The sequence below is a fragment of the Caretta caretta genome, chromosome 13, assembly GCF_965140235.1.
Source record: "Caretta caretta isolate rCarCar2 chromosome 13, rCarCar1.hap1, whole genome shotgun sequence".
Taxonomy (NCBI): domain Eukaryota; kingdom Metazoa; phylum Chordata; order Testudines; family Cheloniidae; genus Caretta; species Caretta caretta.
In genome coordinates, this window is record NC_134218.1 from 22,924,757 (window position 1) to 22,937,014 (window position 12,258).

At 43.4% G+C, this 12,258-nt stretch overlaps 1 long non-coding RNA gene across 1 annotated transcript in view; it reads right to left on the minus strand.

Annotated features, from left to right (window-relative positions):
• LOC142068732 (uncharacterized) overlaps positions 1-11,002 on the minus strand; it is a 211,079-nt gene extending 200,077 nt beyond the window's left edge. The window contains exon 1 of the long non-coding RNA XR_012664638.1: positions 10,727-11,002. This is a non-coding gene — a long non-coding RNA (uncharacterized LOC142068732). The remainder of the gene's footprint in view (positions 1-10,726) is intronic.
• Between the last annotated feature and the right edge of the window lie 1,256 nt (positions 11,003-12,258).

The following is a 12,258-nucleotide window of genomic DNA, read 5'->3' on the forward strand; positions in this document are numbered from 1 at the left end:
GAAGCTATAATGTGTCTTGTTGAGGCTGCATATTGTTAAGCCATTAGACTTTCTCTTGCAACTGATACACAAAAACCCTTAGTGCCTTCCTTTTACTTGACCTGAACTGTAGGTTTTGCTAGCAGTCAACTCAATCACTATACTTTCCAAGTCTGCTATTAAACCTTGGCTCTAACCATCCAAGAATTTAATCTCCAGTGCCCAACCTCTCTCAGCCCCAACTGCATGCCACAGCAGCTGTTCGCAGCCTTTGATCTCCATCTGCATGGCTTCATCCATAAACCCAAGTACCTTGTGGTGTCCATTGAGTCCTGTCAGTCCCCTCCTAACGTCACCTGAAAAAACAAACCCAGGGCCTTCAGGGCTTTTGGCATTTCATATGCTCCTGCCAAACTGTAACCTCCTTTCCACCTTAGTTAAAAAATGCAATCAAGCCAGAAAACATGGACTCTCAATCCTACTCTCGTCAGGTTTTTTCCAGGGTTCATGTATACACAACCTAATGACTGCAGAGGAACCAAGAGATTCTGTACTGCCTTCTCTAGTGGTCAAGAACAAAGGCCATTGTGCATGACAACAATGCACCCAACTAGAAGGAGAGTGACATGTTATATACGCAGGCAGCATTACTTAACCCTATAAAGGACTTCATGGTTACACCTTTGTTAATCCATCACTTGTCCTGGCATTCATTAGAGCATGTTTACTGAAATGAGCAGAGAGGGACCACCAAAAAGCAGGTAAGATTCACATTCAATTTTATCTAAAGCACCAACATTTCAAGTAGTTTAAGTCCATCTCCAGTGTTTTTATTATCTGGATTACAGAAGCGCCTACGGGGTGGTTGTAATATAAAATGGTTATGTAGTGGTGTACTCCAGAAACCATTGTGCTCAGCACTGTAAAAAGAAAACAGTCCCCGCCCTGAAGAGCTGTCTAAATAGATAGGAGGCAAAAGATGGGAGAAAGGAAGTATCCCCATTTTACAGATGGGGAACTGAGGCACAGAGAGGTAAATTGATTTTCCCAAGGCCACCCAGGAAGTTTGTGGCAGTCTGGAATTGAACCTTGATCTTGATCCTAGTCCATCACCATACCCACAAAACCATCCTTCCTCCTGGATTTCTTGGCCACTTGCAAGCACTCTCTCACACAAAGGGAATCCCTGTCAGAAGTGGGAGAAAGACACAGGACTAGGGGAACTGCTGAAAGGCAAGGGTTGGTTTAAAAAAAAAACGATTTGAGCATGAGCTTGAACACTGGCCCCATTTTTCTGAAAAATTCACCATTTTTTCAGTATATTTTGTTTGCAAGTGGATCTGTGTTTTGGTAAAAGTGCAAATTTTGAGAAAAGCGGACTCATTCCAAGCAAAAAGTGGAATCAAAGATGAAGCGACAAGAGTCATTTTGTCAAATCTCCCTGAAAAATTAAACCTGAGGGGGGGAAAGTCCCCTGAAATGAAATAGCAAATGTTTACATGTAAAGTTGAGTGAGATGTCCACAATTGTATTTTCATTGATTGAAGCAAGATAAAAAAAAAATCTATCTAATGCTTCTGAATGTTTAATGCAAGCAGTGGCAAATCTCTCACTATCTTGTAATTCTTACTCTCCTACTCCTGATTCCATCTCTGATGTCCCTCTAGTGTTCTCAAGTAAGTTTTGCGTTTGCTCATTACTGCTTCACTCAATGGCATTAGATAGAACAATCTCCAATTTGTTTCCCTTACTTGTCTTTGTGCCACACGTTCTCCTGGTCTCCCTCCCAAAAGAAGCCAGCCGATGGCACTAGCTGGCATAATCTTTTCCGTACTACTGTGCTTCCTACAACTCTGCAGGCTACATGAGCTTTGTCTGTGACTTGAGACTATTTTTGGAAGCTTTAAAAATATCCAAGGGGCACCTTCCCCTTTTAGTCAGATGTGGCATCTTTTTATGTTTAATAAAGAATTTTTTTAAAAAAAATATTTCTGCTAAGCATCAACCTGGCTTCCTGTTAAAAATAAAAACAGCTGAGCTGGCAAAGACTTGGGCAAGAGGAAACCCTATTTATAGAATCAATTACAACAGCTATCACGAGAGTGTACTGATCACTCTGAGCCACATGCTCCTCGGATGAGCAGTGTGGAGAAGGACTAAGTCACAGAAGATGGCATCAGGGAAAAGCCACTTCCACCATTACATTTGGTAATGTGTGTATAGAGATGTGTCCTCAGGGAACATACTGAACTGTGCACATTCCCCTCCAAGACATCACACTGATGAGCTGCAAAAGGCAGCCTAAGTCACTGCTGCTCTGTGCAGCGGTACTTCCCCCCTGCATGTTTTAAGCCACAGCGCAGACTTAAACGAATGCAGCGGCCAAAGACAGCACAGCACGTGTGCCAACCTGTCTGCTGCCAGTGCTGGGGGAAGTGGGAGGTGGAATGCTCAGAGTCATAAAAGCAGAACCCTGATGTGCAAACAGCCCAAGTGCCTTGGGATTTACCCTGTACTCATCTACAGCAGCCTATCCCTCCCACCTTTGCACCATCGTCATTATTTCTAGGGTAAGTCCATGCAATGAAACAATACAACAAATGAGTAAGGGCATGTCTGCACATAGATTTACTGTGCAGCAAGCTGGGGGTGGGGGAATTATCTACAGCACTTCAACATGCCACACACTAGGTGATGCACACTGAGATTCTCCTAGTGCACTCTGAGCCACTGCAGTTTGAATCAGCAGTACGTCAACGCACACTATGGAACTTTTAGTGTGCAGTAGTAGGGTCCACACAGACACTGTATGGCACATTGGATTGCTGTAAGTGTCCACCCCAGCTTGCTGTGCAGTAAGCGGACACATAGGCATGATCCAAGGGAAAAAAATAGGAGAGAAGTGGGGATAGAATAATAAGATCACGCAAGTGCATTGGATAGTTATGTGGGAGTCAGAAGATTCAGATTCTTTTCCTTGCCCTGGCGCCAACTTGCTGTCCGTGTGTGACCTTGACCAAGTCACTTGACATCGTTGCACCCCAATCTTCCCATCTGTAAGATAATATATTTCTTTTTTTATAAAATACTTAGATCTATAAACCGAACGCACTGTATAACAGCAAATTATTATTGCCACCTAGTTGGCTCTGAATCAATATAAACATTTCACTTTTTAAAAAAATAATACCAACTATCCCAACTAACCACTGATCAAAAGCCCCTGGGATAGGGATATTAGTTAAATCTGCTGCGCTGAAGTCAAGAACAAAACTCCCATTGGACTGCAGTGGGATCAAGATTTTCTAGTGGGTCCAAAAGGCAGTTCTTGGGTGAAAGTCAGAACAACATAAGGTACAAGTCTTCAGGGGAGCTTGCTAAATTGGAGTCACTATCATGATTGGTGTGTTTACTTTCCAAGGCAAAGTAAAATCCATATATATACTTTCCTGGAGAACCTTCCCATTGCAGAGAAAGAATGCCATGGAAAAATAAAAACCTCACTTGGCTTGATGTATCATCTGGCTGCCCAGAAAGATCATATAGATGCAAATTGTTTTCCTTGTTTTTCTGAAGGACAGACACCAAAAAATTACTGGGCATAGGGACATCTTACCAAAACCTTAAATTCAAGTAGAGCTGGTTGAAACGTCATTGACATCTTTTGTTGATTTTAGAAATAACTCCTAACAGGGAATGATATACACCAACATGTCTGTGAACTCCTATTTCCTGTTTTTGGATTACCTATGAAGTGGGAGTTTGATCATTTTGAAATTTCATATTGATGAAGAGAGGATTTTTTAAATGATCAAATGTTTCCTATTTGTTGATCAACTCTCTATGGGAGGATGCCTGAGAGATTGCTTGATCACAGGTCTAAATGTGTTATCAAAGCACTTGGGTGAAATACTGGCCCTATCGATGTCAATGGGAGTTTTGCCATTGACTCTGATAAGACCAGAATTTCACTCGAGACACTGAAAGGAGCAATGGGAAAAGGCATTATAACCTAATGATGGGATCAAACTGTGAAATCCTCATCTGAATATTTCAGGCGCTGCAGGGAGATATGTGTATGTCAGGTTTGGTTCCAGGCCCATCTCTAATACTGGTGGGCAAGAAGAGTAGTTATGTCAAATGGGATAGTTCATTCTTTGTTTCATCATTAAGCAAAGCAATTCTTAGCTTTACTGACAGAGAAAGAGAACACAACCCACCCACCCACCCAGAGAGAAACATTCCCCTCCCCAAGATGCTGAGGTAGTGCCCACATATGTACAGAATTTGTGGATAGCTAGAAACTACCTGTTTATACCTTAGCCCTCTGGACTGCCCACTAAAGTGCTTTTCTGCACACTTGGCTTCTGCCTTATCCACAGCTCTAAGTTGTCCTCTTATGTTTTCCTCTCTGAAAAATGACTTTTTTTTTAATTATGGCACTTCTCATGGTACATTGTGATGTAACTCAATGGCACAGAGAACCACAACTCATATTTCCGCAGGATGCCAGCATTTTGGTGCCAAAGTGCCTCCTGGCACCGGACTATCGTTTGCACTGTAATTAAATTGACTCCACTCCTTGGCTTGGTTTTATCCCTGAACAATACCACCATTTGAGTAATACATTCTCAGGGCACTAATACATCACCTGGGTGAACTCTGTCCATGATGTATTACGCCAATACATCATCACAGTGCACTCCCGCTGTAAGTATGTATGGGCACCATACATCATCAAGCTGAGACAGTGGTGATGTACTGCGCAGAAGATGGCACCTTTCAGGAGTGGAGTAGGCCATGACCAGGAGAATAAAGGTTGGTATCACTAGAAGCTGTTTTCTTCATGCAGTAATGCTGGCACGGACTCAACTTCACTGAATCTGTGTCTAACTTTATCCCCTTATTTCTTTATCCTGACATGTTGCATCATTGGAAGCATCTCTTGAGATGCGCCATTCCCATAAAGATCCCAAGGGACAGCAGGTACACAGTTACCAGGAGTAGATTTTTTGCTTGGTGCGTGGGGCTTCAGCCCATTAATACTAAAAGCAGTTGCTAAAGCTTTGTGTACCAAGCAGAGAAGACATGCAACCTTTCAACATTCTCTACCCAGCCAATGAGCACCTCCCAAAGAGTTAGCATCAAAGATTTACACTGAAATGTCACTGAAGCAACTGGATTTTCAAAACAGTCTTAAAATTGTTTAACGTTGGCCTTTGATTTAACTGAGGGCAAATGATGGGACATGGTGCAAACTCGCCCTGACGAAGAATTACACCAAAGTTCACCTTGTCAGTACTGTTGACAACAGTCTAGAAGCAAAAACTCCTGGTGCCATTCCTGAAGGGAAGCCAAGTTGCTCTTTCAAAATGAAGGCCTACATCTCCACGCTGTGAAAGCCGTTTTACCCCAAAGTAGCTGCACTGAAATCAGTGGATGTATGTTGGTGTAAAGCTGGGGGCAGTGGAGCAGAGAATCAAGCCCCCCAAAAAGGTAGACAATGGAGGCAGCAATCTAAACAAGTGAAGAAGAAAAGAAGCATTCAGATCTTGACATTCTATTGTGTTTTTTATTTTACAGATGTCCAAATCTTTAACAATATAAGGCATAATGGAGACACCTGCTCAGCGACGGACAATGCCAAGGCAACCAGCTCCAAGGGGAGCCCCAAGAGGGACTGAGCTTCAGGGAGAGCAGCCTCCCAGAGCTCCCAAGCACGCAGGGGGAGCAGCCTGCTGCACCATCCTTTAGGTTGGAGAACGTCAGACCATGATTCTCAGTTAATCTGTTCCTGCACTGGGAACAGGAATGTATTGGGTAGCAAATGCTCCCCATATGCTGAGTCATTCCGGGGCCAACCCTGGCCCCCAGGACAAGTTAAAGCAGACTTAAAACCCCAGGAAGCAAACAACCACAGCCTGGTACACTCCAGCCACAGCCCCTACTCATCTCAACATGCTCCCACACCAGGGCTGGGAACAGCTAAGGAAGACTTGGACAGGGTCAGGAGCTGTTTGCACCCCCTTTGAGGCCACTTCACAGTGCAGAGCGGCTTAAAGGGGTATACATGTAACAAAGAATCAGACCAGAGAGTGCATAAAGCCTCCTCCCCACCTCCGTCACCCCCTCCCCCGTGCACTCACACAGGAAGCACAGTGCTGCAACGAACACAGAGCGCAAAAGGGAGTGGCTAGCACTCCATACCCTCAAGGGGGTGTGACTGTGCTGAGGATGTGGCCTGTTACCCAGCACTCCTAGTTTGTGGTGTGCGGCATGCCTCCTCTTTATTAAAGGGGTAATAATGGCTACTTTGGGGATGTCATTAGAGTACTGTGTTTGCTTTTGCGTTAGTCTGTCTGTGAAGTGGGGAGAACAGCACTTCCCTGCCTCACAGGAGTGTAGGGAGGATAAATACAGGAAGGTCTGCAAGATGCCCAGACACTAGTGTAATGGGGGCCATGTAAGTACCTATGGTAGATTAAAAATAACCCTTTGCTGAAGTTCTGAAAAGAGAAAGTTGCCCCTTTTTCAGAGGAATTGGACGTGTGCATCCTTAGGGAGACAGGCAGAACAGGAACTGACTGCTAGCCAGCAGCCCCAGAGGCTGAGAGAACAAACAGTAAATACATCGATTAGCTGGCTGGTTGTTAGAGCCAAGCATCTAAACCCATACCCCGACCCCTCAACTCAGTAGCAAGACTGAGGAGTCATTTGGGCCAAGGAGATAACCGGGGAGACCTAAACCAAGTAAGAAGCAGTAGGGATATGTACAAGAAGGACATGTGGAGAGCCAGGGGAACAGGCTGGCATCATTGAGCAAACAGAGGTGGCCAAGCGAACATGGTGGCCCCATTGGCTTTTCTTGGTAGAGATCAACATAGAATATGTCTATGCCTCGTGCAAAGGTGTGATTTCCAGCTCACACAAATACAGCCATGCCAGTTCTGACTGAGCACACGCACAAGAAACGAAAGTGTAGCCACAGCAGCATGAGCACTTGGGCAGTTAGCTCTTCCCAGCACCACTAGCCCGGGCACTGCTGCAGCGACGCTTCCATTTTTAGCACACTCGCTCTATCGGAGATAGGGCTGAGATGTCTACTCCACCTGGCAATTACAACTCCAGCCCAGAGTGCAGATGTTCCCTGAGTTATACCGAGTAAAGTGGAAAGCTATACATTTAATTCTTAAAAGGGAGATATGGTTTATGTTTAAGAATGTATGCTTATGAAGTTTGGAGTTTGTGGTGATGGATTATTTAGCTTAAACAAAATAGAATGACATTTCAGGGAGGGAGTGTATTATAAGACATTTCCTCTGATAAAGTCAGTTAATATTTGTCTTTAAAAATTACATTAAGAATTCAGTCATCTTTTGATTAATTTCTTATTCTGGCTCAGTAATTTAAGTCATTAAAGTGTGAAAGAGCAATTTCAGTTTTGCCTCTAGTGCCTTAACAATGGAGCTGCTGCAGACTTTGACCAGTCAGTGACTCCAGCTAGATCAGGAAGCTTCACTTCAAACTAGAAAAATGGGTGAAAATTTGTGAAAGTAAATAAAAACTAGATCCTGTTTGCATTTGAAAAATATTAACCAGGTCTACTGAAAAAGCTGACCCAGTTTTTCCACTGAAATTGGAATATTCAACCCGCTCTGTTCAAAACTGTTAACTATCATCAACTAGCTTTGGGCAAGATGCTAATCTCCAGTATAGGACTCAAGGTCAGAGAACTTGGAAAAATGAAAAATGCTCTCATGCATTTTTTTTTAATTATTTTATTTTGAACAGAGTGGTCTGTTACCTGGATGCTACAAGTGTCATTCATACTTTACCCTCCAAGAACATTTAGTACAGCTAAGTTGGATTTGTCTCCCTATGAACTTAATTATCAACAGCATTTAAAAAAAGTTTCCTTTAACCAACATTAAATGACAGTTTAGACTACTGTATATTTACATATTAATTTACACTGGTGAATTAGTTTTCTGTCCCTGCATTCAGTTCAAAGTTCTGAAGGTCTGTGGCGTGTGGCATAGTGATGTTCCTAAATGACCACTAATTAATTCCAGTTGGAAATAAATCGAACATTTAACAGGAAGGAATCATTCAAAGTCAACATTACAGAGAAGAATAAAATCACAATATGATACTGCCACTGGCAAAAATTTAAGAGTCAGACATTTCTCATATATATATTTCATTAAATTACCTCTTCTTTTGGATCAAGAATTTAAAGTCAGCTCCCAGATGTCATGCATTGGTGGCTTGGTATATCACATGGGTGCAGCCCACCACCAAAACAAACATTCCCATTCACTTCAATGGAGCTACGGCAATTACACCAAAGACCTGGCCCACATATTTTTAAACTATCTACAATTATGAATTTTTAACCTGAGTCCCATCTCCCAAGGACAGAAGAACTCCAGAACCTGCCCATATTTCCACAGCAAATTGCTTTTCCCCCATCCTTCCCTGCCTTCCCCCCAGTTATCACTAATTCCTGATGGAAAAAACATGTTTTTCTTGTAGGTTTTTTTTTTTTGTTATTTTATTTTTGTACAGGGGGGTTAAAAAAAGGTTTGATTTTGCAGTTTAGCATGTTGAGGCCTCACAGTGCTCACTGTCGGAGGGTGCTGATTACCCAGCTTCATTCATCAAAGTGTCACTTTTCTGACAGCCGCTAATAAATATACTGCCAGAGCCCCTCACACCTGGCAGCCATGGCACACTGCAACATGCCGCTAACCTAATTTGCTAATTGCTGCTTTCCCCATTAATTTTAGTCCTGTCTTGTTTGGTGTTGACATGGAGGGAAAAGAAATAAGATGGAAAAAGCAAGCAAGGAAGAAATATCTGGGGGATTTTTTGTTCTTCTCTCCCTTTAAATTTACATGGGAATATCAACTTCTATTAGCCTCCTATTAATTCGTGCATGGGAAACGCTCAGCTCCTTCTGCTGGATGATTGTGAACAAAGGGCTTTCCCCTGTCACAATTTAAATTTTGGTGTTGGTGAATTAGGTGCTTGTGAATGTGAAGGGTTAATAACCAGCAATATGCCTGGGGTTTCACCAGCATTGAGCATTTTCTACTTTTCTGCCACAATGTTACCAATCCAATGCACCTCATCCCTGATCTTCAGCATCCTTTACAATTCCAGCCCTGACAACCTCACAGACAGCTCAGGCAGTGTCCCCAGCCCTGACCTGCAATGACCACTGATATTCCAATCATAGTTCTTCACTCCCGACTCCTGACCCGCAGAACTCCCTGTTCTATTATTCCAGCCATTTACTTCTGTTGGACAGAGACTGCTAATGTTGCCAAATCACATGGGGTTCTGTGAGGAGGATAAATATCCTCCTTAAGGGCCTAGAGAGACAGTAGATCCTTTTCATTTGTGAAAAAGCTGGGTTGAAATGTTGGCATCCAGACTAGAGGTGAATTAAGAACAGAAGTATGTCTCCATAGCAAAGCTGTGCATAGGTTAGCCCGCCCGATTTAGCTTGAGTCAGCTAGCACAGGTAACAATAGCAGTGAAGACAGCACACCACAGACTTCCATCTCCTAAGTGAAAAGGGGACTCAGCAGCCTAAGTCACTTTGGTGCTTCGAAAATGTTACTCTAGATCTGGATCTTGCAGCTTGGGCCCATTCTCTAGGGGGAAATTGACGTCAACGAGCCGCAGTTCCCACCGGACTTGTGGCCACGCTGCAGACGAGCATTCCACCCCGAGATAAATAACCCTGACTGCCCTCACTCACCTTGAAAGATGCACTGCAGGGTGCAGCTATTGTCCTGCTAGGCCCCCACTACCTTAGTACATCACGACCACATGTAGCCAAGCAACAAGTGACACATCTAGGACCTCCAGCTTCCAATGGCTTTAGAGGTAAAAAAAAAAAAAAATACTGTCCTGTTCCAAGTGAAGTGAAAAGGGCTCAGTAATGAGTAACGGGATTTCCGCTTTTAGCCAAAAGTTTCAATTCATAGCCCTTTAAAGTTAAATTTACCGCCTCCATTTAGCAGTGTCCCTGTAAAATCCCTCTTGGCACAGAAAAACCTGTGTGTGCCATTCATGAATGCTACAACAAACAATGTATTTCATCCTTGGGCTCTATCTGTGCATCTACCTGGCTTTATTCAGGACTCTGTGTCTTCTTAACCATTTCAGTGCCTAGTAGCACCAGCCAGTGAGGCAGTATGGGCAACAATACCCCACAGTCTAGAACACAGCCCCTCTGGCAATTTCCAGCTAGTGTAGAAGAATGGATTGCAAGGGGAAAAACCAACATCATGCTGGGAGAGAAAAGGATACAGCTTTGTACTGTATTGGGTGTTTCTCCTATCCTTGATGCATCAGGAACAAGCCTATTGCGGGAGACCGGATACTGAACTAGTAAATGATCAATGATCTACCAGAGCATGACAGCTCCTATTGTTCAGAAGTCAAGGCTACTGCAGGGGTTCAACAGCTGTGTGGTATCAGCCCTTCCCTTTAAAGATCCCATCCATTTTCTCGCAAAAGTCTCATCTGCCCCCACCCACCCAGCTAGTTATCTTCCACAGAGAAAGGCAGCATATTTTATTAGATATAATCCTGAGCCACAAACTTTGGAACCAGACCTTGAAAGCCTTCCAACCCCTAAAATTTGCAGCTCCCTCGTGCTCCATTTTGAGCATCCCTGTCTACAATTTGCCATGCCTGCAGCAGCTTTCCCCCTTCTTCCATTCAAACTCACCTGGCCTGATGGAGGCAATAACACTTCAGACAACCTGGATTCCATTTGGCAGCAAACCAAGCCTCTTCTGAGCATGGCACTGCTACTGCGGGTTGCCTGCTTCAGAGACCTGAGTCAGCTCAAAACTGCAGTGAGCCAACAGGGCAGGCGAGAGAAGGAAGATGAAGCCATGAACATCTGCTCTTCCTTCAAAGGGTGACCCTTGACAGGAGGAGTAGCTTGCTCCATCAGCCTCTTTTCTGAAGGCCATTGGGTCCTCAGCATGAAGACACACTGAAGAGTTCAGGGCCCCTCAGCAGCCTTGCAGCAAGCACCTTTTGTTCAAAGCTCAGAGCTGTTAATTAAAGGACTGGTGATTAATGATTAAACTCCACGTGGTTTCTAACTCAGGCTTAGAAGATCCTAGCAATGCTGACTTTGCTGAAGGCTTCAGTGTTAAGTTCTGGTACACGCAATAGCTATTTATAGACATGTCCATCAGAGCACTGAAACGGAAATGTCCCTTCAACATCATTAAGAGGAAAAATACCATTTCCAAAAAGAGTAAAGGTCAAATATTCAGATTAAGTAAACAAGATCTCGGGCTGCCATAACCACAGCTAGAACTGGGTGAATAATTGCCAGTGTGAACCATTTATTCACCCAATTTACCTCTTTCTGTTTGTGGGCATGTTATATTTTTATGGAGTGGATTCGCTACTAGAAATTATTCACCAAATAATTTCAGCAAGCCATTCTTGACCTGTAACTCAATTTTTGAGTTGTGGCAGGTCGTCTTGATGAGAAACATAGGTTATATGGCTTCTTTGAGTTCATAACATAGCTTTAAAAAGTGCCCTTGGCTGAAACTGTATACCAGGAGCACACTCATTCGATGTCCTTTAGCCATCCATGTACCTGGCTTGCAGTCACAAACTAGTACCTTGAGTTTCAAAGGACAAATTGCACTCACAAGACAGTGTACTCCCTGCTTTAAAACAAAAACATTAAAGCTATAGCATCTGCAGAAGAGTCATTTTTCTTAATTTGTGGACTACCACAGCACCACTCGGCCTTTCTACAGCACCTTTCACCCAAGGATCTCAAAGCACTTGGGTCTCAGTCTACTCACAACAGATACCATTGTCACAACTACTGGTGGGTTCACTCATTTTGTCTAATTCAAACCCCTTCTAGCATTGTGGCTTCACCAGTTCAAAGTTCAGCTTTATGGTTCATGTCCCAGTTAGAAGAGACTGGGAAAAAGAGCAGATTAGGGGAGAGAAAAATTTTAATAGGAAATATAGCATGTACAATATTCATGTCCAGGAAGAGAAAAATTGGACATGTAGTAAAAGCCATGGACTCTGGAGACCTGGGATCAATTCCCAGACCTGCCACTGACTCCCACCGTGACACTGGGCAAACTGCATATTTGTGTCTCCGTTCTCCAACTGTTCAAGGCGAGATATGATGTTTTTCTCCTGTAGTTTGTCTACTGAGATTGTAAGCTCTTTGAGGCAGGGACTCCTTTACTATATGTATATGTGGTG